Raw genomic sequence first — 4,213 nt, forward strand, 5'->3', positions numbered from 1 at the left:
GAAGTGGAAAATCCAAGTATAACTTTACAGTTGTCCCTCCGTGTCCATGGTTCCATACTGGCAGAGTCAACCAACTGTGGATTATATATTTCTGTAGTCTGTATTTATTGAAACAAATCTGCATATAAGTGGACCTGCTCAGTCTAAACCAGGGTTGTTCAAGGGTCAGCTTGAAGTTGAATTTGAAGATCAATTTGGGGAATTTTGACAGCTTAACAATATTTAGTCTTCTGATTCATGAACATGGTATATATTTCCATTAGTTTTAGTCTCCTTTAATTTCTTTCTTTTAGTGGGGAGATCTAATTAGCTTTATTCAGTGATTCAGGAATCAGGCAGCATCCCATCTAGTAAATAGAAGGATGCTCAAGGGGTTGCATAAATGGAAAGTTTTATAATCAGAAGGAGGGTAGGGAAGAAGGTATTAGCAAAAGAAAAGAAAGGATTTTTTCAGGCCAGACCATCTTCCTTTAGGGGGAAGGGAACAGCAGAAGTCTTCATGATGCAGATAACCTCACTAGTGTTGATCCTGAAATTTCAGATTACGTGTTTAAAATTCACATTCCAGGGACTTCCCTGGTGGCGCAGTGGTTAAGAATCCACCTGCTAATGCAGGGGACATGGATTTGAGCCCTGGTCCAGGAAGATCCCACATGTCACAGAGCAACTAAGCCCATGTGCCACAACTACTGAGCCAGTGCTCTAGAGCCCACGAACTACAACTGAGCCTGCGTGCCACAACGACTGAAGCCCGTGAGCCTAGAGCCCATGCTCTGTAACAAGAGAAGCCACTGCAATGAGAAGCCTGTGTACCACAAGGAAGAGTAGCCTCCGCTCGCCACAACTAGAGAAAGACCGTGCGCAGCAATGAAGACAAAACATAGCCAAAATAATTAATAAATAAATAAAATAAAATTCACATTCCTAGCTCTCTTTGTGCCTAGCACAGCCATGGCTCATGTCTCCCCTAGTCATTTTCCTAAGGAACAGACTTAAGTATGCCCTAACAGGAGATGAAATAAAGATCTGCCTGCAGTGTTTCATTAAGATTGATGGCAATGTCTGCACTGTTAGAACTTACCCCGCTTGTTTTATGGATGTCATCAGCATTGGAGAGACTGGAGAGAATTTTCGTCTGATCTATGACACCAAATGTCGCTTTGCTGTCCATTGTATTACACCTGAGGAGGCCAAGTACAAGTTGTGCAAAGTGAGAAGGATCTTTGTGGGGACAAAAGGAATCCTTCATCTGATGACCCATGGTGCTTGCACCGCCTGCTACCCTGATCCCCTCATTAAGGTGAATGACACCATTCAAATTGATTTGGAGACTGGCAAGATTACTAATTTCATCTAATTTGACACTGGTAACCTGTGCATTGTGACTGGAGGTGCTAACCTGGGAAGAATTGGTGTGATCACCAACCGGGAGAGACATCCTGGTTCTTCTGATGTAGTTCATGTGAAAGATGTCAATGGTAACAGCTTTGCCACTGGGATCTCCAAGATTTTCGTTATTGGCAAAGGCAACAAACCATGGATCTCTCTTCCCCATGGAAAGGGTATCTGCCTTACCATTGCTGAGGAGAGGGACAAGAGACTGGCGGCCAAACAAAGTAGTGGATAAAATGATCTCTAGGTGACATGATTGGAAAAGTCTTTGTACTTAATTAAAGATAATACCACATTAAAAAAATAAAATTCACATTCCTAGGAGAGGCTGAAACTGCAATGAAGTCTTGGTTTGCTGTTCTGGGAGCAAATTACTCCATTTTGGGCTTTTTTTTAAAACAATGCCAATTATATCTCAAGAAAAAGTCAGTATTTCCCTAATTTTAATGTGTGAAGGAAGGTCTCCTTTAATTTCTGTTAGCAATGTTTTATAATTTTCAGTATGGAGATCTTAGGTATCTTTTGTTAAATGTGTTTCTATGTATTTAATATTTTTCCATGCTATTGTAAATCAAAAAAAATTTATATTCCAATTTTTATTGCTAGCATATAGAAATACATATATTGCTAACATATAAAAATACAATTATTTTTGTTTTTACCCTCGTATCTGTGACTTTGCTAAATTTGTTTCTTAATTTTAGTAGTTTTGTGTAGATTCTTTAGGATTGTCTATGTAGACAATCACATTTTCTATGAACAAAGGCAGTTTTATTGACTTCCTTCCATTCTTTTTGCCTTTTAGTCATTTTTCATGCTTTATTGAAGTATACAGGACCTCTAGCATAATGTTCAGTAGAAGTTGTGAGAGTGTCATGCAGTATATCACATAGTATGATACTAATTGTAGTTTTCTCATAAATGCCATTTATCAAATTGAGGAAATACATTTCTATTTCTAGTTTGCTGAGAGTTTTGGTCATGAATTGGTGTTAAGTTTTGTCAAATTCTTTTCCTGCGTCTATTAAAATGGCTATATGATTTTCCTTATTTATTTCACTAACAGGATGAATTACAGATTTGTTTTTGATTCAACATTCAAAAACTTGCATTTCTTAGAATCCACTTGGCCATGATATATAATCATTTTTATATGTTGCAGGATTCTATTTATTAATATTTTATTGAGGAATTTTTCGTCTGTGTAAGATTGGTATTTTTCTTCCTTAAATATTTGATAGGACTCACCAATGAAATCATCTAGGCCTGAGTTTTCTTTGTGGGAAGTTCTTGGTTATGATTATTTAACAGATTTATGTTGTGGTAGATGATCTCCAAAGCTGGATGTCATCCAATTCTTCCCTTTCTGTGTGCATGCCTCTACATGCATCACCCTCACTTGAGGCTGGGGTGGTCTTTTATTTATTTTTTAACATCTTTATTAGAGTATAATTGCTTTACAATGTTGTGTTAGTTTCTGCTGTACAATAAAGTGAATCAGCTATATGTATAAATTTATCTCCATATCCCCTCCCCCTTGAGCTTCCCTCCCACCCTCCGTATCCCATCCCTCTAGGTCGTCACAAAGAATTGAGCTGATCTCCCTGTGCTATAGAGTAGCTTGCCACTAGCTACTTTACATTTGTTAGGGTATATATGTCAATACTACTCTCACTTTGTTCCACCTTCCCCTTCCTGCCCTGTGTCCTCAAGTCTGTTCTCTATGTCTGCATCTTTATTCCTGTCCTGCCACTAGGTTCATCAGTACCATTTTTCTAGATTCCATATATATATGTTAGCATACAGTATTTGTTTTTCTCTTTCTGACTTACTTCACTCTGTATGACAGACTCTAGGTCCATCCACCTCACTATGAATAACTCAATTTTGTTCCTTTTAATGGCTGAGTAATATTCCATTGTATATATATGCCACATCTTCTTTATCCATTCATCTGTTGATGAACAATTAGGTTGCTTCCATGTCCTGTCTATTGTAAATAGTGCTGCAATGAACATAGCGGTACATGTCTCTTTTTGAATTATGGTTTTCTCAGGGTATATGCCCAGTAGTGGGATTGCTGAGTCGTATGGTAGTTCTATTTTATTTATTTATTTATTCAATTTTTGGCTGTGTTGGGTCTTCATTTCTGTGCGAGGGCTTTCTGTAGTTGTGGCAAGCGGGGGCCATTCTTCATTGCGGTGCGCGGGCCTCTCACTATCGCAGTCTCTCTTGTTGTGGAGCACAGGCTCCAGACGCACAGGCTCAGTAGTTGTGGCTCATGGGCCTAGTTGCTCCGTGGCATGTGGGATCTTCCTAGACCAGGGTTCGAACTCGTGTCCCCTGCATTAGCAGGCAGATTCTCAACCACTGTGCCACCAGGGAAGCCCTATTTTTAGTTTTTTAAGGAACCTCCATACTGTTCTCCATAGTGGCTGTATCAATTTACATTCCCACCAACAGTGCAGGAGGGTTCCCTTTTCTCCACACCGTCTCCAGTATTTATTGTTTCTAGATTTTTTGATGATGGCCATTCTGACCAGTGTGAGGTGATGCCTCATTGTCATTTTGATTTGCATTTCTCTAATGATTAGTGATGTTGAGCATCGTTTCATATGTTTGTTGGCAATCTGTTTGTCTTCTTTGGAGAAATATCTATTTAGCTCTTCTGCCCATTTTTGGATTGGGCTTTTTTTTTTTAATATTGAGCTGCATGAGCTGATTGTATATTTTGGGGATTAGTCCTTTGTCAGTTGCTTCTTCTGCAAATATTTTCTCCCATTCTGAGGGTTGTCTTTTCATCTTGTTTATGGTTTCCTTT

General features: G+C 38.9%; 1 pseudogene; it reads left to right on the plus strand.

The window, feature by feature from the left end:
• Nucleotides 1-833: 833 nt before the first annotated feature.
• LOC111169303 (small ribosomal subunit protein eS4, X isoform-like) lies at nt 834-2,160 on the plus strand (annotated as a pseudogene).
• Nucleotides 2,161-4,213: the final 2,053 nt, after the last annotated feature.

Source organism: Delphinapterus leucas, chromosome 3 (assembly GCF_059928025.1).
Source record: "Delphinapterus leucas isolate spDelLeu-1000000601 "Yukka" chromosome 3, BTC_Dleu_Yukka2, whole genome shotgun sequence".
Classification (NCBI taxonomy): Eukaryota; Metazoa; Chordata; class Mammalia; order Artiodactyla; family Monodontidae; genus Delphinapterus; species Delphinapterus leucas.